The 23928-nt window shown below is 38.9% G+C and overlaps 1 protein-coding gene across 4 annotated transcripts in view; it reads right to left on the bottom strand.

Moving 5' to 3' along the window:
- NDST4 (N-deacetylase and N-sulfotransferase 4) overlaps window positions 1–12815 on the bottom strand; it is a 104611-nt gene extending 91796 nt beyond the window's left edge. For 2 of the 4 annotated variants that reach the window (XM_032444374.1, XM_032444373.1), the window contains exons 1-2: window positions 12267–12815; window positions 324–449 (exon numbers count right to left, since the gene is read on the bottom strand). The gene's annotated coding sequence lies outside the window, so the exon portion shown is untranslated. The remainder of the gene's footprint in view (window positions 1–323; window positions 450–12266) is intronic. The other 2 variants (XM_015861948.2, XM_015861949.2) reach the window with 1 other exon arrangement.
- Between the last annotated feature and the right edge of the window lie 11113 nt (window positions 12816–23928).

Here is a 23928-nt window from a genome sequence, read left to right as displayed (position 1 = left end):
TTAAAGTTTATGAAAATAAATCAGCTCTATTAGCCGTTAGTGGGACATTTTCTAAAGCATAATTGGAAGTTAAATGCTGTTTGTGCCTTTGAAACTCTTCCCCCTCAAAGTTCAGCATCTTTATATTCATTCAAAAATTCAAATTTCTTTAGAGTGTTTCTGTACTATATTAATTTGAAAACATGCAAATTGGCCTTCTTTCATGATTAACATTACTAATGTAGTTTCATTTTAGAAACTGGTATTTGAGGGCCTGTGAACCTATGATTACTGGTCAAAGCACACTGACACTTCAGGGACAAAGTCTAGAGCTGGGTACTCACCAAGGAATTCTGCTTATATTTGCTCAGACTTGATCCTTTAGTAGGTCTTTCAGTCTTGTGCTTAGCTGTCTCCCTGGACACTGTGTCTCTCTGGCCAGAAACTGTATGTTGAGGTTCCACACCTGTCTGTAAGAACTGTCAATTTTCTTTAACTTAGGCATCCTGGAAGTTGTAAAAAATCATCTCTTTGCTAAATAATAATTGCTGCTTCCTCATACAAATGCATCTGATTGCTTAAAGTGTACTGATATTGAAGATGATTGATTGGGAGATCAAAACTTAATGGCTAAAAGATGACAGTGCAGCAGTGAAAAGAAACAACGTGTTATTAATGCCTTGTGTTAGCACGGCACCAGGAGTTAAAGCTGACTCTCATGGCCCAGTTTCTGAATATGGATCTTCTAGCAGTGTGTAGTGATTTTAGCACATATTTCAACCAAAATAGGTGCAACTAATGGATAGGGAAACACAGACAATGCAGAATGCAGCTCCATACTGCAAAATCAGCTTGCTGTTGCTGTTGAGGGATCACTGCATTAATGAAGTCATTGCCTGGGTAAATAAAGAGTTCTATGAAGAGTGAGAGTTGCTGGCTTGTATCATCAGGAGAAATACGTGATATGTTAGTGGTCTGGCTCAGGAGTGAGAATAGCAGCAGGTATCTGGTGCTTGGGCTGCCAGCTCAAGTAAAGGTTGGGGCGAACACTGCATGGCATGGCTATCAGCTCTTCTGTCATTGTAGACAGACTAAGGTTCTGGTTTGGTTTATGAAAAGCAGAAATCTTGATTAACACCAAGGAAACTTGTTTTTATTCATGTTGCTGATTGATTGAATAGACTTCACATCTGTAACAGGTTAGGAATATGTTGCTGACTACAAGGCTACATAGAGGAGCGGTACACTTTCTGTAATATGGTAATTTCCGGCTGCCTGTCTCAGCCAATGCAATGCTGCGTGCAATACTCTATGTGCACCTCATCTGGAAACAGGCCAGGGCCTCCTCTCATCCTATTCCAGTATAAATCAGTAGTCAGCATGTCTTTATTTTCTATATATAAAACTTCCCTTTAGGCTAAAATCTTTCCTCTTTTCCTTCCTTTCTATGCTTATGTGACTTCTGCCATTTATTAGCAGTCTAATGATCCATGACACCAGCTTACTACTCCTTACATAACGACTGCTCATTCAACACAGAAACAAGAAAACAGATTCAAGTGAAAAATAACTCCTGTTGACCACAGGCAAATGTTCAGGTTTTCTGCTCACTGCAGAGAGAGAATAGTCCTTGTGGTGTTTGAAATCTTTCTGGATTTTTGGAAGGCCTTTGATACTGGCCTTCATAACATCCTTTTGGACAAGCTGGCCAACTTTGAGATAAGCATATAAATGCTTTTCTTGATGATGAGCTGGCTCAGCAATAGAGCTTAGTGCCATTGTGAATGGGGCTACATCTGCCCAGTTTCCTGTCTCTAGCAGCACTCCCCACTGCTCAATTTTAGGGCCAGTTTTGTTCAGCATTTTTTCAGTGATGTAGATGCTGGAGTGGAGTGCATCCAAAGCAAGTTTGCTGATTACACTAAACTGGGAAATACAGTTGGCTCTCAAGGGACAAGAGGCCTTGCAGAGAAATCTACATAGATTGGCATGTTGGGTAATCATCGATGGCATGAAATTCAACAAGGATAAATGCCAGGCTCTGCACCAGGGAGAGAGGAATGCCAGACACAATTACAGACTGGGAGATGAGTGGCTGCAGAAAGCCCCGTGGAGATACTTGGATGACAGTAGCCTCTTAGTCAGAAGGTGTGTCCTAGCAGCCAAGAGGACAAACTACATTGTGGGGTGCATTAAATACAGCACAACCAGTTGAAAGATATAATTCTACTGCTGTATTTAGCATTGATGTGGCCTCATCTTGACTACTGTGTGCATTTCTGGGCACCATAACATAAAAAGAATGTAAGGTACTTGAGTGTGTCGAGGAAGACAAAAAAATCTGGTAAAAGGCCTGCAAGGTATCTCCTTTGAGGAGAGGTGGCCTCATTGCTTTCTTCCCAAGGATGGGAAGTAGACAGTGAGTTACCAGGCTTTGCTCTCCAGTGATCAATGATAAGATGCATGGGAATTGCACAGAACTGCATCAAGGGAGGTTGAGACTGGACATTAAGAAAAAGTTTATTTACCACGAGGGTGGTCAAACACTGGAACAGGCTTTGTTAATAAAATACTTTAAATTCTATGTAGCCCTGAATTGGTCAAACAACTGGACTTGATGGTCTTTCTAGGACACTCTCAATTGAACTATTCTAATTATAGTGCACCTGTAGTATTGGAAAGACCATGATCTTAGGCATGAAAGAACACTTGGAAACTAGATCCTTGAATTCCAAATTTCTTTTCTGCTTACATTTACCAGATGACTTCAGAACTTGAAGAAAATAATGCTTCCCTGATGGAAGGGCAGCTGAAGGCATATCTGAAGATGAGTTTTACACATGCCCATTCTCACATGTACATATATGCAAATACACCTCTTAACAAATACTTAGTGAGTCTTCAGACTCTTTAGCCTTGATAAAACAAATAACATCTGGCTGATGCAGCGTAATTGATGTAAAGCTAACTTTTGATATCACACCAGGATCACCAAAGTTGGCTTATTTTTATTACACTTAGTATTGTTAAGTGTGATTTGAAGCACAGTAATGGTTTTATTTATTTCAGTGCTTAACCTGTGTTTTAACTGAGTAAGAGACATAAGGCCCACTTTGATGAACATACATGATAGCTGTACTTTAATGACAGCATGTAAACAGATGTATTTTGCTCTCATTTATTCACACATATCTAAAGCTGCTGACTTGTCAAGTGTTTTTCCTCAGTGATACCCTTTTTTGACCAGTTAATGTAATCTCCACTAATGAGAACCCCACAAAAACATTCTGTCAGTGGAACACTTATAAGCCTGAGCTAGTGAGACTATAAGGATGGTGTTTTCCTTCAGCAAATCTTCCCTTGTGGAAATGTGGCTTCCTTCTCCAGCCCAGATGTAACATTTCAAGATACTTAATCCCCACTAGGAATTTTTAAACCCAAGGCTCACCCAGACCTCACTTCTGTAATATTTCCTCAAACATTTTTTCCCAGAATCTGGGAAAAATCCCATCAAATAACTGGAGAATCACAGAATTGTAGGGGTTGAAGGGACCTCCAGGGATCATCGAGTCCAACCCCCCTGCCAAAGCAGGTTCCTTACACCAGGTCACACAAGTAGGCATCCAGGCAGATCTTGAATATCTCCAGAGAAGGAGGCTCCACAATCCCCCTGGGCAGCCTGTTCCAGTGCTCCATCACCCTCACTGTAAAGTTCTTGCACATATCCATGCAGAACTTCCTATGCTTCAGTTTCTGGCTGTTTCCCCTTGTCCTGTCTCCACACACTGCTGAAAAGAGCCTGGCCTCACCACTTTGCCCCCCACACCTCAGATATTTATAGACCAGGATCAGGTCCCCTCTCAGTCTTTTTTCAAAGCTGAAGTTCAGTTCAGGTCTTCGTTCTGTATATGTTTATTAGTCTAACGGTGAATATTTTGCCTTGCGTTGCTAAAAATGTGTCAGAAGCAATTTTGCTTCTTTATAAGCAGTACACCATGCTTTTTCCAACATGTATTTGTCTTACTTGAGTAATGATAACATATACCTTTTCTTGCTGATAATTTAACAAATATTCAAAAGCTAATGACTGCACTCCTGAGTGCAGTCCTGTCTAAGGCAGTTCAGCTGAGCTGGAAGCAATAGCCATTTGCTCTTGGAAAATGACCTCCTCCAAGTGACAGTTGTCTTCATAACCTTTGTGGGATCCATATAAAAATACTACCAAGAATGAGAAGATTGAGCAATGATCTGAATGTCAGAAGCTTACTGTGTAAGTCATAATGACAGAGCAAAAATGTCACAGCAGAAAGTTGTGGTTGAAAAGAGAGCAGGTATTCCTATGCTGCAAAGTAGGGTGTGACCTACAGGATCATGTCCTTGTTGTTCATTCTTTGCTTTCCCAATTGGATTAAGAGAGAATGCAGCTATCATGAACATCCTGTAATTTCACCAAGTAAATTCACTTTTGAATTAAGGTGGTGGATAAAAGCAGGCTTCAAACATTTTCCCCAAGACAGCCTGCAAAATATTCTCCTGCCCTGATGCAATGAATCTGATCTTGCTTGGTTAATGGCTCCTCATCATTTTTCAGTTCATAGTTCGATGCTTCGATGAAAGCTAATTTGAATTTGTTTTTCATATGAAACCTATGTGAGATGGTGTATCAGTTGTTTTATTATAGTTCATGTATTTTGTTATCTTTGTCTACTCCTGTAAGGCTGTCAATTAGTAATGCAGTTTCAATAGAATGATTTGTGCTTTGAATTTAGTCAAGATACAATATTTGTGCAATTTAATGGTAGCCTACCAGTAGTCTTTAAATTCAATCAATACAATAGTTAAACTCTGCACATTGATCATATGTGAAAGCTGACATATAAAAAGAACATAATACATAACAAAAAAATCTCTTTCATGATGATCCTATTAGCATCTAACTAATGGCAGAATTTCTGTAGATTGCAAATCTGCCATCAATTACAGATTTGCTGGTTAATTATTGGTACTTTACTTTTTGAAGGATTCTTAAATAGGTTTAAAAGCTTCCTTCTTTTCAAAGAAGCAGTCTCTACATACATGGTACAGTTACAGGCTCTGAACTGGCTTATTTTGTGCTAAGTTCTTTGGTCTTGATACTCTTTTCCAGTGCTTAATGGTTTCCCACATTTTCTGATTTCCTGTTGCTGTAATGGGATCTCGAAACATTTGCTGTCATACAAGATAATTAAAGTGTCTCATTCGTATAACAATAACAATATATTTCCCTGAACAACGTGTTTTCTGATACCTGTATCCTGTCAAGTTGTGAGAAAGTCCAATGTGGTTACATCTGTGCTAGGAGTTAGGAGGCCACTAACTTATGAAAAACTACTTCTGTCACACAGTAATGATCTATCACTTGCTACAAAGGAAGTCTATTTAAACGGAGATAACGACAACTTTGTACCCAAATCCTCAGAGCAGCATGTTTACAACCTAACATTTAAACAGGTTTATTCTGAGTTTGCTCAAGCCAGGCTCTAGGCAGGCAGGGATGGTTTTCAAGCTCTGGATACAACTGTAGCAGCTTGCCTATATTTATTCTTCAAATAAATTCCACTGAAGTTTCCCCTCCCTGTCTTCATCATTGCTGACTGAAGGGTTTTGTTATCATCAAGAGGATTTGATAGAGAAATAGGTAGTATAGGCAGTGAGCTAGGCAAAAGCAAGTCTTTTCTGGGAGATATTTGAAGTAGAAGTGCAATGATATGTGTAGCCAGAGACCTTCCTTTTACCTCTCAGATTGCTCAGAATCTGTGTCTGGTCCGGGCAGCCTCTGATAAGGGCAAATGCATGAGTGGAAGCATCATCTTAGCTGTTGGCATTGGCCTGGGATGTGCATGCTAATGCAACGAGCTGACATTGCTAACCTGCAACTGGTGGTAATGGTTTCTATGCAAACTAGAGTAAACAAGAGTTAGAAGATTCTGGTTCTTATTACCAGCTCTTTAAAACTAGAAAGACCAGCTTGTTGGGAGCCAATTATGGCTGTGCATATTTCTACTGTCAGTAAAACTAATCTAGACAGAAACTTCATCATCTGCTAAAAATATTACAATGCAATCCAACAGACTATATCTCACTTTAACACATTTAAGTATTTCCAATGCTGCAAGAAGACAAGATAGTTCAGGAGAGTCTTATGGATGATGTTAATATAATACAGATTCAACTCTTTTTTTTTTTTTTTTTTGTTAATCTTAAAATGAACGTTTGAGTGGTGTTTGCATTTGAAGAGGGAAAAATATCTAGTGGTGAGAGAACAAAGCAAGGAGACAGAATGTTGATTTCTGTCTTTTTGCCACCATCATTTGCCCTCTGGAAGTCACTGCTTTTTCAGCACTTCAATTTTCCCTTGTATTATTCTGAGATTCATACTTGTTCAAATGTATGTAGTGTGATTACTGCAAACAGTTAATTTAAAACCCAGAGCAGAACTAGTATTTTCACCTATATAGACCAATGAATTACTGTGCTTGTTTTATCTTATTATTTTTCATATGCTCACCAATACTCTTTTTAAATATTTCTCTGAGATAAGCCACTTTCCATCAAGTGGAAGGGCACTTTGGAGATTTCTGATGCATCATCTGTGACCTATACATCCTGTTTTTCTTTTAGTTCAAAATACAGACAAATATTTCCCTTCAAGTAATCTGTTCTTTGTTTCATCTAGATAAAGCTGAATTTAGAAATGCCACTAGTTGGATAATGGATCTACTTGGGAATTCAAGGGATTTTTTGTTGAGTCACACTAAGCTTACGGACTGGAACTTGAACTAATACCATTAGAGTTATATGATAGAATGCAAAGGCTTTGACTAACATGTTTTGTGAAAATTCTCTGCTTATTGATCTGCTGAGATGGTTAGCTAGTTTTTGGAGGGAAAAAGTGATCTAGCAAAAAAGAAAATCCAACCAGTAATCAAAATCTTTTTAACCGAATGTGCTGCCATTGCCCTTTATATTCAGTTTCCTATTGTCTTGTATAGATTGGATTTTCCAATATGTATTTCCAGGATGTTTCTTGAAACTTAGCTTGGCTTTTTGGTTTATGAAAGGGAGTTATTAGCCTACAGAATGATGTCTCATTACTTAATGCAATGAAACACTGGAATCTATAGTTATTTCAAGCAAAGCATGTATCTATATGTATAGATGTATACTGTTCTAACTGAAAGAAAAGATTTTTCAAGGAGGACAAAGTGCTTTCTAAGCTACATTAGTTAAGAATGCAAAACGCCTGCTGTTGATTCATGCTGACATGTAAATCTCTCTCTTTCTAAACCTGATAAGGAATTAGTCTTATCAGTGTCTGAGTGGGTTCCTTGTTGTGTGGACGGTGCATAGCATGGAGCTATCCTGATCTTTAATTGTGATTTTTGTGGTATGAGTTATAACCACATGGACCCCTACAGGTAAGTTAGAAACAATGAGGTATGGGGAGATAAGACTCAGCTCATATGTTATGCTGTTCCAGAATCACTGCTTTTCAGTTACCAGCAATATAGCATCCTTTCCTCCATCTTAAGCAAACTCTAATCATGGCCCCTATGTTGCTGATGGTATTCACTGGCTTTTGCAGTGCCTTGTGACCGAATAGACTGCAACTTTTGTGTACAGGGTGTCCCACCATTTGTAGTACAGTCATTTTGAAGAAGAACAGTGAAGTCATTTAAATAGCACAAATACAGTCTAAAAACTAGAAGTGAATCAAAGTGAATGAAGAAGACTGGCAATGAATAAACTGCCCATTATATCAGTGTAGGCTGTCTGTATTTTTGCAAAATTATCAACATAGATAGTCCTACTTTATTTAAAAAATAAAAAAGCCCCAAGAGCCTTAAAATCAAAAGTGACCAGTCGCTTTCCTGTCATATATAAAAATTTCCCTGTCAAACAATGACCACCTGCCTCCTTCCCCTCTGGTGGTTTAGGGTTTGATAAATCTTCCCTGTGGTAATGAATATATTTAAGGAATACCCTTAGGCTCTAGAGCTCAAGCTTTGTCTTTCTTGCAAAATGCTGGTCCCTTGTACAGGGAAAGGATGGGGGATAAAGCGTCCTCTGAAATTAGAACATAGGTGGGTGCATATTTCATGACAGACTGTTTTAACTTTCTGAACAGTCGCCTCTTTTATGGCCTGCAGCTGCTATTAATTATTTAGAACAACACTTATTTATACACTAAGAGCTAAATGCAATCCTTTCAGTGGAAGCCTGGCAGAGTGCAGGTTGAAATAAGTAGCTGTGGATAGTCCTTCAGGAGAATACATCTCAAGACCAGTTTTGCTCAGGGAAGAACCCACTCATGTTATATTGTCTGCTCTGTCTCTAATAATGATATATAACGGCATAAGGTTAAGACCCAGCCATTAGTAAAACTACAGCCATAGATGAATCAACGATGAGCATTAGCAAGGTGTGTGCTTCTCAGTGCTCTGGTGAGCTATGGCAGGATTGAAGGTACTTCTCTCATTCTGTGGCTGCTTAGGGCTCAATCCTGAAGTTTCACCATTGTCCTGGCTGAAATTCTCCAACAGCAACTTTGTTAGTGGCCAACTGTGTGAAAAAGCATACACTCACTAAATGTAGTTGCACTGAGGAATGGGAGAAATGTGTTAGCAACTGTAGGTAAGCAGATCTTAAGTTGGTGACTGTATTATACTGCCTGGTATTGGGGCTGCACTACTCAATATCTTGCCTTAGCAGGGTTTGAGGGAGGGAAGAAACTTGTGTGACAAACTGCATGTGACATGAAGCAAATAGAATGAAGGTCATGAAAAGCAATTCAGAAATTCAGCAGGCTTTCACTTGGTCAAATGAGCCAAGTACAAAGAGGAAAGCTTTTTTTTCCCTGCTATTTTTTTTCCTATGGAAGCAGCCCACCCTGCTCTCACTTCTGTATTTGCTCTAGTTCCCCAAAAGAGACTGCAGCCTTGGAGGAAGGATTCATTTCCTCTATTTGCCTGCACTTGGGGAAAGAAGCTGTGACCCTTCCTGTAGCCAGAGACATGGAAATGGGTTTTAATACTTCTCTGTTCCTTCCAGATATAGTTTAGAACATCACGTCACAATACAGGAGTTCTGGTGCCAATGTAATTTCTTCATCAAATACTGACATGGTTTCTACACTGTTGTGCTGTTGCCATGTGATTCTGGTAGCATTACTGTTTAGATAAAATATTATTCATTTTCTATAGCAACTGTTAATTTCAGAAGTATCTGTGATTTCACTGTAACTATTATTACTGACAATAGTTGTAATAAATGTTTTGGATTGACGTGCATGGCTTTTATTTTCTTCCAGCAGACGATTATTTTTTTTTTTAGTAGTTCAAACAATTTTTCAAATTTAGATGTTGACGTGGAAAGAAAATTCTTTGGTGTTTTTATTTTCTTGCACTCTTCTGTGCGGCTTCTGCTCCATGATAGGTGTAATGCTAATATCTCAATAGGAAGAACTTGTTGCTGTGGTATGACTATTCGACCTTTCTCAAAATGTGAGACAGGACACTAACAATGCTCTAAGTAAACTCCAGCGTGGATACTACCCTCCGCCTCCTGCAGTTCAGCCCCTCAATGCTGGCTCCTTGCTCAGGTCCCAGATTCCTTCTGGACTCTGAAAACACAGAATCTATTCAGTTGCCACTGTATCTCACTGCAGACTGCTTCACAATCAGGCTCCCCTCACCATGGGAAGTGTGGAGAAGCCCTCTCTTGTCTTTAGCTTGGCGTCCCATTTCTGACTCTACGGGCTGGGGAATCACGCTTTCTGCACAGTTTTGAGTTACTCTTTTCTCTGGTCACCAAGTGCTGGTCAACAAATGCTTTGTTCATAGCCTACTGGTTTTTTGTTTTGTTTGGAATAGGTCCATTTTGCAGGTATGGGTTGTAGGTCTCTGGATGCATCTAAGAAGCTAAAGCATTATTAAAGCTTTGCAAAGCCAATGCTTGATGGAAACAAACATCAGTATATACGCACAGCCGAAGCTCAGCCAGCCTGATGGACATAAAAGCTGGCAAATCAAAATTGTGTGGGCTCCATCAGACTTGGAAGAGAAATGATATATAGATAGACATTTGGTTAAGAGAGAGTGATATTCTTTCTTTTATTGATTGTAGAAAAATAAAATGAGACTTCTTTTGGTGGTATAAGTTTAAATGCCATTTTTTTGCTTAACTGAAAGCTCAGTCATGACTTGCTAGTAACTCACTGTTTTTTTCTTTGAACAATATTGCCCTGGTTTTGCAATATGTAGTCATATTTTCCTTAAAGTATCTTATTATACCTCTAAGAATTCCTATACTGCACGGCTTCACAAAAATAGTCTTTACTATTAGCATATTTCCTCTCCGCACTCACTCATACTGAATGATATTTGAACTCCAGAGGAGATCACAATTCCCTGTGTGCTGCCAAATCAGCTGTGATCAGTGCCATTATGAAGAGCAATATAGCAGCTATCACAACCTCTGGACATCCATAAAGTTTTAATGACTTCCCCAACTTTATAGTGAGAGTTAACAGGGTGTTCAGACAGAAATATATCTGTGTATTTACACACACACACACACACACACACACACACACAGAGGTAGTCACTGACTTGAGCATGCTGATCTATGCTTAAAACTAATACCTCTGATTTGATCTACTCCAATAAAAGGAAAGATAGAACATCATTCCTCCAGCCTCATAGAAAACTGATGTTAACAAGGAAATCAAGAAACTCCTGCTTTCATTTCTGACACTTTCAGACATGAGGCATTTATTATGAATCAGAAAAATATCCATGCTCTGGGGAAATGGCACAAAAAACTAATACACAATCTTAAACTTCTGCGGGGAGCAGTGCCAATAGGAATATCTAATCTAATTGAGCCCATCATATTATCTGGATTGATAAGGTTCAGAAGAAAACTGAAAGCCAAGAATTTCCTTTGTTAAATGTGACTTGGCATTTCCCACTGCTCTCATCTTTAGAACAGCATTTCAGAAAGCAAATCAGACAGTGCATCTTGGCTGATGGTAAAATGTGCTCGATGAAAGTATGCAGACATGATAGGGCAAGACAGGGAAGCACCTGGCAGCATCGCCAACTATGTAAACTTTATGAGCAAGGAGATTCTGATATTATCCCACAAGTTGAATTTCTTATAGCAGAAGGATCATAATTCAAAAACTACTGAAGTAACTGAGAGAAAATTACTTGTTGTTTCCATTTTACATTTGCTCTGATAACATCCAGAGTACTGAGGTTGAAAAGGCAGAACAACCTCCTACACAGGATAGGCCAAATTCGGAAACATTTATGAAAAGTGAGGAAAGGTTTAATCAAGAGAATTAGGAGCTGCAAAAATTGGTTAAGAAAAATATCAGGACAAATTCCCTGGGGAAGACAGAATTAACGATCGTGGCTTCTGTATGCATGTGTGGTTACTGTAGTGTAGTGCTTGTAGGGAGAGACTTATTCATCTCCACACAATTCTCCTCTGAATGCTTATTCCCAGCAGCAATGACTTAAAGCCTATGTGCCAGCTGCAACCTAAAAGTGCTGGGCTGCCTGTGTGCTCAGACTATAGTAATCTGAAGAATAAATGCTGATTTATTTGGTTTACTTCTTTCTGCCTGACATGCTCTTTGCTTCCACACTGTGAATGATCATACTATTTTAAAATAACATTGCTGATGGATGTTGATTGGAAACAAAACTGCTGGAAAAGAGCAGATCTTGGCTTCCTTGCAGAGCACTTTTAATAGTACATTGTTACTAAATACCCATGGCAAGCTTTCACATTGTCATTTCAGTGCTCAACTTTGCTTTGCTCAACTTTGACTGCTAGATGGTAGCAAAGAAAAGCAAAGTATATGGAACAGACTAAAGAATTGCAACCCTATCTATTTATTTCCTCTTGTCATCTAACTTCCAGTGCTATAACTTCTGCGCTCGTTCACATATTTACCCCAACAACTATTTCCCCTCTTTTTACAACTGAGACACTTGCATGCAAGGAAAGCAAGGATATCAAACTTTCAGATAAACCTTTGAATGCCAGGCTGTCAGTAGCTTTCAGAAGTGCTTGTTATAAATGAATAGCTTATAGGCATACTATTGTATGCTCTGCATATAACATACCTTTTCAAGAACAGTTTTCTCTGAGTACATGTACTGCCTAATCAGTAGCCTTAACATATACCCAGAAGTATAGGCTAGTGTAGCAATGCGTGCTGAAGAATAGCTTACCTAGAGAAGAATTTCTTTTCCTAGCGTGCAGGAAAGAGACATCTGCTATTCACATCTCCTCACGCAGCCCCAGGTAAGCTAGAGAGAGTTTTCAATTGATGGCAGCTGTCGGAGCAGCATCCCGGGAAGGCTCCTCTCACTCCAGTCCCAATGACTGAACTCTGCCGGCACAGTCACATCTCATTTATACACAGGCTGTCCTTTTCCAAACAAGCAGCCAGCTGGAACGATTCAAACCTCTGCTCAGTGCACCGTTAAAATGCAGCTTCCTTCTCGGACACGGGGATTACACCAGGGAGCAGCCGAAGCGCAGCGAAAAGGCTGCGAGAACTATTTAATCACCCGAATACCAGCTGCTCCTGTTACTAGTGCCTCTGCCGCCGTGCCTCCTGTTCGCCGGAGCCAGCCTCCCTCCGCTTCGGATCTCCACGAGTATCAGGGCGGTGATTGGCAGGAGCAGCCCGTTCCTCCGCTAATCAACCCCGAGACTTTCAAGGACTCGAGCTGCTCTGATGTCACGCCGGCGGGGGGATGCTTCACGCGAGGCCGCCGCCACGCAGGCTAATTCGGAGATGAGCCGCGTCCCTCTCGCGCCGCCGTGATTGATTAGATGCTCCGGGAGGATCTGCATAATCTGTCATTGTGCAGTTGGTCCACCTCCCTCCCAAAATGCGGGAGGAAAACACCGCTGGCAGCTTCTGATTTTACCCCTGGAGCTTCTTACAGCTGAAAGACTCAAAAAAAAAAAAAAAAAAAAAAAAAAAAAAAATAAAAAGGAAAAAAAAAAATGGAAAAGTTGAAAGAGTCTTTTTTTTTTTTTTTTTCCTGGAAGGAGAGAGGAGAGTGCTTCAGGCAAGTGTGCAAGGGGAGCTCCTGGCAGCCCACCCCATCCCCAAATGCTAACAGGGGCTCCATAAAATCACAGCGCTGCAAGAGTTGGTGGTTTGTTCTCTTGCTGGGTCACTGGTAAGATCACCTGGCGTAATAGGAGGTTGGTTTTTTTGTTTGTGCAACAGTGTGACCAAAATCAAGCAAAGGTCACCCAGCAAGCTGGTTAAAAGTGCTCTTGATGCTACCACCTCTGGGTGGATTCCAGCAAACATACAGGGCTTGGAGGTGCAAAGCACTTTCTTCTACTATATGCAACACAAATTCCACGTATTTGTTGCATAATTTCTTATTAAAATCCTTTAGCTCATCCAGCTAAGGTTGCAGCCTATACCCATTGCCAAGATACATGATTGTTATGCAACTTTCTGGGTTAAATTATATTACAGAGGAAAATCTAAACACTTCCTGTATTAGAAGAATTAGATTTTATACCAATCTAATTTTCAATTTTTGCCAGCTTGACACCTTTCACTCCAGAACTATTCTTTGTACCGTGCACCTCAGAATTGAAATTCAGCCAATTCTGTGCCGCAAATGTGAGGAGAAAATAGTTTTGTTCAAGGAGACTGGAACAAACCCATTCTGAAATGATGAATGATGCTGTAAACTCAGATTTGAATCATGGGAGGGTCAGCTCAACCTTTCATGTTTCCAAAATAGTGTAAATAAATGGTATTCCATGTATTTTCCCATCCTTCAGCTGGGATCTTCTGCGTTGAAGAGCTGTTTACTCTGTGATAATCCAGGTTTCAAAGATGGTGGATATTCCTGACTGGGGACTAATTTATTCCTTCTGGCTAAATTAGAAACTGAGGGAAAATTAAAATTCAAAGTATGTCTGAGTCATTTCCTGCACTTTCTAATTACAAAGCAAGCACTGGGGTCTTTTAAAATCCCTCACACCTATGGCTGACTCTGGATTTGGGCTTTATTTTCCAAATACTGTTGGGAATACAGTTTTTGGTCAGGCAGTAAATCAAGAACTCTGAATCAAGTTAGAGAATCTTTTCCCAACATAAGAAAGAATTTGGGTCCACTTGGTTCAAAACTACAAAAAATGTGAGGCCTTCCTATTACTAATCCCATTGCCACGGTTGTGCGAGAAGAAAGTCTAGTGATCGCCCCTCTTGCTGCCTGTCTACTTTTGGTTCCTGGCTGTAATTAGAGCATCAGAGGCATCACTGTGAGTTTCCAGGCTTCACTGCAGGATGTGAATGTCAGGGCAGCTCATATGCTGTCAGATGTGGCAGAGCAGTGGTTGCCCCTTTGGAGCCACCACACTCTGGTGGAGCTGATGCTGCAGAGGTTCCCATGGCAGGCCAGCAACCAAGTGGTTACGCATACAGTTGGGAGTGTATTTTAATTCAGATGCTAAAGTCGCTCTTTGAACTTAAATCCTTAGCTTAATAGCATGCCTTGCTAGATGAATACAACGTGAAGAAGCATAGCTGTTGATTTGTGCTTCCTCAGTATCTGCTCTCTTTTTTAGTGATTCATTTTAAGTAGAGTATCAGGTGAGAACTTGCCTTGCTCAGATACCGATTTTCTTTGGTGTTGTTCCCTAGGATCATAGAATAACTTGGGTTGAAGCAGACCTTTAAGATAATCTAATTCCAACCCCTGTAATGTCAGAGTTGTCCCCCAGAGCCCCATTCAAGCTTGCCTTGAATCCCTCCAGACTTGGGTATCCACAGCAGATCTTTGGGCAGCTTGTGCCAATGCCTCACCACCCTCTGAGTGAAGAATTGTTTCCTAACATCTAACACAAATCTCCCCTCTTTTATTTTAAAGCCATTCCCCTTTATCCTATCAAAACTTTTCTTCCAATCATGATATTATTTTCACACTCTGCTTTAGGGGAAAATATCCAAAAACAGAAACAGAGCAGGAAGAAACAGAAATCAAGTATGGATGGAGAGAGGCAGTAAAATGAGGGAAACTCTAATAATGAAATACCATATTAATGAGGTACCGTATTGATGTTGAAATTCTTGCCATAGGGTGTACGTTTCTCTGTACTTACCTGCAGCATGGATTTTGCATTAGCTGGTGGAAATAGCGTATTAGTTAATTATTATGTGATTTATTTCCCCTGTGTATATGTAGCTAACCATCATTGCCTAGTTCTTCTATCTCAGTAATTCGAAAGTTGTATGTAAAACCTGTATATATTTTGCCCCCAAACTGGTATTGCCTTTCAGAAACATGCCTTTTTAACTTATAGCTCTGCCATGGTGGTGTTGCTGCTGTTGTTTTTCTTGGTGTATTTTGTTTGGTTGGTTGGTTTTGGTTTATTTCAGACTTCAGTGAAAGTGCTTTGTTTTGTCCAATTTTTTTGGAGCTTACGCAAATGTAAACAAATGTTTTGCTTTTCTAAGCCTGGTGCTTTCACATTGACTCTGCTTAGTGCTGTGTATGTTAAAAACACATTTTGAATCAGATTTTATTTTATATTTTTTAGGGGCAACTGCATTTACATTAAGGGCAACTGCTGAATATTCATTGTCCTTTTCCTGTTATGGTACCTAAATCCAGACTCTGGTGTTCATAGTTCTTCTAAGGACTGTACTGTTACTACAATGTCTGTGCACCTACCTGTTTTTAAGATATTTATCTTCACAACATATTATTATGAATAAAAATACATTTCCTTCAATTTTGTGCTTAGAGATGTGATACACAGCATGCAAATAATTTCCATACACTATAGTGTATGATCTCTCCCTTGCGCACACTTCTGGGATGCTTGAAAATGTTCATAGAAATATTTGGATGGACATTTTGTTGTAATGCAGAGCTTTTGTTTTCTTTAATTCTCTTCTGATTTCTCACTTGTTACTACAGTGCTTTAGTGACACTGTGATGGGCATTCCAGACTTCTCCTCTCAAAATCTGCCTTGCAGCACAAAGGCCACACTGCAAAATGTAGTTGGCTACAATACATATGAGTGTTTCTTTCAGCTAAAGACATTTGATCTGTACAGATTTTATTGAAAGAAAGATGGCTTTTGACTCTTGAGTTCATAATGAGTTTAAAGAAACAAAAATTGACTATTGCTCAAAGGGTTGGCTTTTTGTTGAGCTTTGGAGACTTTTTAAACTTCCCTATAATCGAACAACAGTGTGTCTTTTATTAAGAACACAGAGCAGTTCCTCAGCTGGTGTAAACTATTAAAATATCCATTGATTTCAGAGGAACTATGACAACTTATAACAATTATGGATTAGTTTCTAATCCTCCAGCAGCTTCTCAAGATATGCAGAACTTAATTATGATCACAAGAAAAGCGCAAGGAACAAAAAGGCACAGATGAGTGTGGGTCTTTTCAGAGTATTCAAACATACCTTTGTTAAGAGAAGTCTGTTGATCTGGTTGGGTTTGGTTCTGTTGTTACTTATTTATCTATTTGCATTTAATTACCGAGTAAGTTGCTTTTGACCCAGAATGTATTAGAAGTCCTGTATGCTCAGAAAGGTGGAAATGAAATACACAGATACTTCGAGCAGAGTTTTGAGCATCACAACTCAGCTGAGACATTCCCATCTTGTATTGGAAATTCCTGACTTGTGGATTATTCTTATTTTCCAGATAGCAGTGGAGAACATGCTACAAGTAGTCTTCTTAAGTATGAAGAACTGATCTGAAACAAGAGCAGAAATACTGCAAAGTCCTATCTGCAAAATAAAATAGATATGCAAAAATATGAACTAGGTTACTTGACCACTGGCTTTCACCACCTACACAGCTTCTATTAACCTCCCCTGCTGATGTCTGGACAAATTTCTTCTGCAAATGACTAAGGCAAATCAGCACATATCAGTTTTATTATTTATATATTTATTTATTTATCTTTACCTTTCATATTTTTGTGAAATAATGCTGGTGTCCTAGTGTATCTTAGTTCCTGCAAGCATTTGGATGTATTTGTCTTAGAGTGTTGATAGAAACTAATATTGAAGTATCTGTTAAACTAACATACATTCATTAACATGTAGCATTAGAGCTGTTCTGCAAATCTCTAATTGCATTACTGTTTTATGTCCTAAGTGCTTACTCAACTATGAACTCATAAACTCTGTTCTGAAAGGACTGTCATCAAGATGCTATCAAGGCAAAAAAAGTATTTGTTCCACTTAGTCCAAAGTCTGATCTACATCACTGCTTTCTGAGCTATTGAGCTCACTGTGACACTGAGAAAAGATCTGGTGTTGTGTGAGAGGGAAAGCACATCTTTGCAAGTCTTTAAAGCCTCTGGGGCTTTTTCCCACTATTTGCTGTACTGAGACTTTCCTAGGTTTGGGTTAGGTCTCAAGTAAGCAGAAATGTCCTGTGAGGTAAATAGGTGTAGGCCTAGAAAGAAAAAAGCTATTTTCTGGGGTGCACATTCATGGGGCAGGAGTGTATTGCTAGGTAGGGTTCTGTTCTGCTTAGCTGTGCCATAAATTGTGTTTGCACCTGTACCACTATGCCAGTGCCTATAAACCCTTTCCTACCTGGAGTGTTTTCCTGAAGATTGTGCTTTTGACCTACCTACTAATCAGCAAGTCAACCTATATTTAAAAAAATGATCAAAATGAGTAGATTAAAAGCAGCAACAATTCACCCAATGACTGCCTCTCTCAGAAAAGCTCACTACTCATGCAGCTACCTCTAGCACATAGCTAGCTGCAGCATGTGTGGAAATTTGCTGTTCTAAAAATGCCAGTAGAGCACCTGTTTTTCTTTTCTTTGAAAAGAAAACTCCACTGCTTTCTCCTATGAAAATGATGTGAGTTTTCTCAACATCATGGAGATGACCAGAGAGTTTCTTTCTTCCCCAGTCCTGTAGCCAGGCAAACACAGAAAACAGAAATGCTATCATCCTGGTATGTGTCAGCTATTTCCAGTTCTCCAGTGCCTACTCACAATACAAGTTCAGGGTGATAAAGTGACTTACTTTAACATGTATTTTGTTCAGCATGACTTTGCAGCCGCTCAAAAAACTACTCACAAGATGGCTGTGTAGCATTCTCTTCTGCAGCATGGGCTTCAGCAGTCCCACTCAGTGCCTTCTTATAGTTTCATAAGAGAGTGGAACCCTCAAGGGAGTGAGGCAAATCTGAGAGCAGAAGTCCCTACACAAAGGAGTGCCTTGCTGTCACACACACAAAAAAACACTAAAAAAACCAACCCCTCCCCAAAGAAAAAAAAAAAACCAACAACCAAACAAACCACCAAAAAACAAAGACACAAAGATTTGCACTGATTTGGGATCTCTGGGAAAAACAAAGAATCCACGATTGGGCTGGTCCCAGCTAAGTCATTGTTTTGGTGTGGTTCCTTAGGCCTTTCTGCTTTCTCCCACTCCAAACTTAGTGGAGCTATTTTCTAAAATAATGAAAGTAAGGAAGAGAATCACAGTGTGCTCAGAGGAAAGGTCTGTGGTTCAGCCATTGGGGAGTCATGTGTATCCTTCTTTCCACTCCATTTTCACTTTAAGGAGCAATTATATAACAAATTACAGAAGTATATTGGGAAATAAAGAAGTAATTCATTCTTCCTGCTCTATCGCAACACTTGGGACAATGAGAAGATTTATCTCTGTAGAATATCATCATTTGGTTGTCATATGCCAGCTGCATAGCTAAGACTTGGTAGTTTTATAAGTAGAGAGAGGAAAGCAGTTATACCACCACAGTGCATTATTTTCTGATGGATAAATCAACAAATCAATAGTTAAAATAAATTCTTTGAAGACCCAATAGCTAATAGCACACTCTAGAGAACAAACAGTAAAATCAGTGAAGTTTTTGTAGAGCTGGTAAGCTGTCTGGAAGCACATAGTTTTATATAAAGAGGAATCCAAAGCAGCTGTTTGCAAAGCCTCTATCACATAGAATAACATCCTCCAGAAAACTGACAGCATACAAATCTGGAAAGTAAGCATTTCTTCCTTGATTACTAAAAATTAAGAAGCTTGAACTCTTGGTTTAAAGTATTAAAAGTATTAAGTGATTTCCACCCCCCACGCCCCACGTTTTTTTCCCCGTTATTCAGGCAGTGGAAGGGTTCATAAGGTAACTTAATTAAACCATATCTCTGATGGGAGTCCCCTTAAACATGTCTATAGAGGTTCTTTAAATACTCTAATCCACTCTGAATAAAAGGTGAAACCAGGAATGATATTTTCAAAAAGAGAACTACAAAGAGCATTTATCTTTCTCTTTTTAGTTTTCTGTCTTTGCAATGTAGATATCAAGCTTCCATTACATTCTAAAGATGACTTTTTTCTAGGTTAGCTCTTACAAGTTTAGTTTTTTATATACCCTAATTTAAAACTTAAAAAAAGTCAAAGTGAAAAATCCATTACTAAACCACATTCAAACTGGTATTCTAGTATTACAGCAATAAATGGATGCTGTTGTACAGAGTATTCTGTTTCAGCTTTTAGCAAATCTGTTTTATTTTTGAAATCCCATTATCATTTGTTTCCTGCTTCATCTGGTCCTATAGGAGGAGGCCTCACACTTACAGACTGCTGCTGATAATGCCCTAGCTGTTGTGAGAAATACTGATGTTAAACAGAGACTCAGTAAATCACTTTTTGTTTTCTTCTGTGGCCCTCTCTGCAAACTTCCACCACCCTGAGGCATGTCCCTGGTACTCCAAAGTTCTTGGTCTTCCCGTTCTTAAGTAAATTGGTTTGTTCCTAGAGATTATTGGGTGTGTGAATGTTCTGCACTTCAAATGTCTCCAGAATGTTTAATGCAGCTTTTTATTTTGAGATGCAAAAAAAAAAAAAAAAAAAAAAAGAGGATATTATGTTTTTCCATAGGCATTCAAATATAACTGTGTCCCTTAGACATGTATTAACTTTGGAGGGATTACTTGAGTAAGCAGAATGAGAACTTTGAGTCCAATGTTTTTGTGTTGCAGTAACCATTAGCTGTACATTATAGGATAATTTTCAAACTTCCAAAACTAGATGGGGAACTTGGCACCAAATGATTGTAACGTGCTCATGCTCTTATCACACAAGAGCCTCCTGGAATCTCCAGTCTGGCAGTGTCTAGCATATGCCAGTACACTGGGAGGGCTCTCTTTTGATCTCTCTCCTGGAAGGGAGATATGCTAACCTGCATGCGATCACAAAAGCAACCCCAAACCATGAAACCTAAAAGCTCAAACAGGTAGATGGAAATGTTTTTTCTCTAAGGTCTATTTTTAAGCTGATGCAACTGTGCTTTGCCTTAACGTTTAGTAAAATGTACAGGGCTGTGCTCAACAAAAGGCAAGCTGACAGACTACAAGGAATTTTAGTCTGACAGAGAAAAATAAAGATTGTGATTTTATATTTATATTGCACTGGCATTCTTTAGATATGTGAAATCTCTCTGCAGTGTGTGTAAAGAGAGCAGACTTAATAAGCTAAAAATGTTTTTAATGTCTAACTGCTATAGATTAATTTTCCTTGAGGTAGGAATTATTTATAGACTTTCAGCACAGCTCTCCTAAATCAGGAGAGAAGCAGAAGGTGTTTTGGAAGGTGCAGTAATGTAGAGTGTGAAAAATGCACAATGATTGTTGTTCTCTAAGCAATCATCTTTCAGTACAAATTTATTTGATTTTCTTTTTTATCGTGGGAAGAAAGTAAAGAAAATAATTAAAATGATCAAAAAAAAAAAAAAGACGGAATAATCTAGAGTGAGAGCACTTAAAGTGAGTAAGCTCTTGATACCTGACTTAACCCTTACACTTCTTTCTTGTGCCTCATTACTTCTCATGGCACTCATGTTCAATAGGTTACAATTGAACATATTTGGTTCTATCTGTTATAATGTTCTGAGATTGCATCTTCACTCACTGCAAACTTCTGGGTGCTTTAGAAATATTATCCAAAATGTTTTTTGCTCATTTATGCCACTAGGGCAGCTACTTCATTGTGTGCATTTGGATTCAAGTGCTATAAAAAACAAGAGAAAACAAAACAAGATGGCAGAAAGGCATACACGCTTTGAGTAATGACTCTGTTAACTGAAATTATCATATAAAAGCATAATGCCAGAAATAGATATATTTATTACAATATTATATGTATGCTTGAAAGAAATAGATTAAATGATAGTAGGGCAATAGGTTGGATTTTCTGATGCATAAAGCTTTTATGGTAAAAAGAAAAGCATTTTAAGACAAATATTATGCTAAAAATGTAAAAAGATGAAAGCACAGCAGCATGCTTATTTCAAATCTGTTACATATTGTGCTCCCATAGAGGGCAATATTGTATAAAAGATAGGTTTAAGCCACATATTAGAGATCTGCCAATTCATCTGTGTTAATATACTTTAAGGAAAATTGCTGTTACGATAAATTTGATGCCGCATTTCCCTTTAGTCAGGCTATGACTAATACACATAATAATGCACACAAAACCACATAACAGAACCTCATTAAAGATGAAGGAAATTAATTTTGTAGATTACCAATTGTAGGTTGTAAAGTATAAACTACCATATTTTGGCTCACATTTTCTGTTCAGTCACTGAGTCACAGTCATATTCTCTTAAAGTTGATTGAGCATATCCATAAGAAAATTCACCCAAGTTTTGTGATGAAGTTTGGTACAGCCTTTGTCAATAGTTGAGTCTGGAATGTTCTGAAGTCATCCATATTTCTGTACTGCTTCTCATACACTGGTGTGAATATACCATCATGTTTTAATTTACTCTTGTACTTTTCTGCTTTTGATATGTTGTCAACATAGCACCCTGTACTTCAGTTCTTTTCAGGCTCTTCAACAGGTAAAGCATGGAAAGATCTATTCCCCTTTAAAATAGTATCATATATTAACTTTTTGACCTAACCTTATTTAACTGCTTCACGAGTGCTACTGAGAAGTTGTGTCAATAAGTTGTTAACTGTTGGTGCTGGCTTTAATTTCACGGATAGTGATATTAGAACCATAGAATCATAGGTTGTCCTTGGCTGAAAAGGACAACCATGATCACCTAGTTTCAACCCTCTGCTATGTACAGGGTTGCCAACCACCAGACCAGTCTGCTCAGAGCCACATCCAGCCTGGCCTTGAATGCCTCCAGAGATAGGGCATCCACAACCTCCTTGGGCAACCTGTTCCAGTGTGTCACCACCCTCTGTGTGAAAAACATCAACCTAATATCCAACCTAAACGTCCCCTGTCTTGGTTTAATACCCTTCCCCCTTGTCCTATCACTATCCACCCTCATAAACAGCCCTTGTGTTTATACTTGCCCTTCAAAGGGAAGTGCTCCTTGCAGTTTCATGTCTACAGTCTTAAGAATTATGTGTTCCCACTGTTTCAGATAACATTCTTTCAAACAATGACATAAAATTTGTATGAGGAAAAATCCTTTACAGATGTCTTTAAAAGATTCAGTCAGATTAGAGATGACTGATTAAATTGCAAAAGTGGTAAATTCCCAGATTTTCACTGAAATCAGATTAGTTAACATACTAGTGAAAGAAAGCCCCCTAAATTAAACATTAATAATTATTGCTCTGAATAGTACATTGTTTGCTTTCATATATCCATTAAAAATGAAGTTTGCTTAATGAGAAATATTTGCTTAAGACTTAGGGGTCTGTTCTTGCACATCCTTGCACTTGACTGGCTTTAGGCGGAGAATGATCTATGTTCTTTGAAATATATGCGGGTCACTTAGGGTCAGGTTTCTGTATTTTTGTGAATGTTACCATGTATCTCCTTCTAAGAGTAATACCACTGTCTGAGACTAATGCTTGAGATGAGTATACCTCAGGTCTTTTGATCATGCAGATAGAAAAGCCTTTTGGAAGTTGCTGTGTTGCTTACTCAACTCTGCTCATGAGTTCGCTTCTTGCAGAACTTATGTTGGCGAAAAGTGGACCACGGGGTCTTGACTCAGTATGAGATCCCTGAAGAGCTGAGCCGCAATGGGGAAATGCACACAATGCACACTGTGGTCCTAACACAGATGGGCCCACAAAAAGGACTTCAAGGAAAACACACTTCTCAGGTGAGAGAAAAGATATTGGAATTTGAGGAATTTGCTTCAAATTACTTTACATAAATGTGAAAAAATATGTGTTTTTTTCCCCATGTAATCTCTTATAACCACTGTATTTAAACAAATTAGATCTTATTTTGATATGTATTACACATACATTATTTTGTATATTCTTTTCACATATATTTTAGTAGTGAAGTTTAGTAATGGCAATCACTGTAAATGCTATTCTCACATCATAGCTCTGTCAGTGGCACTACTTGTTTCCATAACTGTTTGCCATCCTAAGTGGGCCAGGGAGGCGTGCAGCAAAGTTTCTTGCTGCTGCTAACTGAGAAACCTCCAAGGATTAGGAAAGAAAAGCAACCAGCAGGGACAGATACAGAAGCAGTTCTTCAGCCCATTGCATATGTTTCAGTGCTCCAGCAGGGATGTGAAAGCCTCTTTCCATCTGCCAAAGAACTGTAACAAAACAAGGGAAAACATAAAGTGTATTTTAGGTATATCTGGTATGATCCCATTGGATACAACAACTCATTGTAGCCATGAAAACAGTTATTTGCTTCTTTTCTCCAGACATGTCTGGCTTAGCAGAGTGAAGCCTCTGACCTCCTTTGTGAGAGCGTACGAAAGAAAAAAGGAGGAATCCTGATGCCTGTTATGCACTGTCCACAAATTGCCAAGTAAGTGGCTTTTGCAAGGAGAAGGAACTGGCAAAAAAGTTGCATAGATTGTGCAGGCTAAATATGCAGTATATTGACTAATA

Source organism: Coturnix japonica, chromosome 4 (genome assembly GCF_001577835.2).
Source record: "Coturnix japonica isolate 7356 chromosome 4, Coturnix japonica 2.1, whole genome shotgun sequence".
NCBI classification, from domain to species: Eukaryota; Metazoa; Chordata; class Aves; order Galliformes; family Phasianidae; genus Coturnix; species Coturnix japonica.
Note: the sequence above shows the minus strand (reverse complement) of the source record. Positions and strands in the feature narration are given on the sequence as shown.